The sequence below is a fragment of the Sinocyclocheilus rhinocerous genome, unplaced genomic scaffold, assembly GCF_001515625.1.
Source record: "Sinocyclocheilus rhinocerous isolate Xijiao unplaced genomic scaffold, SAMN03320098_v1.1 scaffold1908, whole genome shotgun sequence".
Lineage (NCBI taxonomy): Eukaryota > Metazoa > Chordata > Actinopteri > Cypriniformes > Cyprinidae > Sinocyclocheilus > Sinocyclocheilus rhinocerous.
The window spans coordinates 434,095-435,025 of record NW_015630984.1 but is presented as its reverse complement, the minus strand read 5'-3'; the positions used below and the strand labels follow the sequence as shown (position 1 = coordinate 435,025).

Sequence of the window (931 nt, the reverse complement as noted above, 5' to 3'; positions counted from 1 at the left end):
CCGGGATCACCGGGATCACCATCACTGTGCGGTACGGTTTCATCGGTACGTCATCGTAAGACCACTTTCCCGAATCAGCCTGATAGAAATAACTGACTTAAAACCATTTATTAGCTGGTGAAAAAACTAGTGGTCTAAAAATGTTGCACAGTACTGTATAATATGATTAAATAGACTATAAGGCCTTTATGAATGCAATTGTTTTGAACCTGAACAAATACATAGGCCTATAACTTATATGCTTATTTTAAACTTAAAATGGACATTTCAGTGAAACACGACTGGTAAGCTGAGTTTAACCAAACCGGTAAACACTGTGAATTTTTTTTTTTTTTTTTTTTAAGTAAACAACTGGGAAAGTAACACATTCATTAGTCAAAGCAGGGTTATTATAGTTAAATAAAACTAAAACCATAAAAGAATTTACTTGAAACACAAACATTAACTTAATATGTTATCTAGTGCTGTAAAATTGATTATTTGCATCCAAAATAAGAGTTTGTATTTACATAATATGTGTGTGTGTGTGTGTGTGTACTGCGTATATTTATATCTATATATAAATACACATACATACAAGAAATATATGCAATATATATTTATATATAAATATGAATATATATGTGTGTATTGTGTATATATATAAATATATATTGCATATATTTCTTGTATGTATGTGTATTTATATATAGATATAAATATACGCAGTACACACACACACACACACACATATTATGTAAATACAAACTCTTATTTTGGATGCAAATAATCAATTTTACAGCACTAAGATTTCAGCTAGTTCCAAAAAAATAAAATAAAATTGACAAAACACAATAAAATCACTAAAACTTTAAAATTACATTGCAATAAAGATATTATATAAATATGTGTGTGTGTATATATATATATATAAATATATAACATTTTTTAA

General features: G+C 26.9%; 1 protein-coding gene across 1 annotated transcript in view; it reads right to left on the bottom strand.

The window, feature by feature from the left end:
• bccip (BRCA2 and CDKN1A interacting protein) overlaps positions 1 to 931 on the bottom strand; it is a 9,550-nt gene that overhangs the window by 1,691 nt on the left and 6,928 nt on the right. The window lies entirely within an intron of this gene.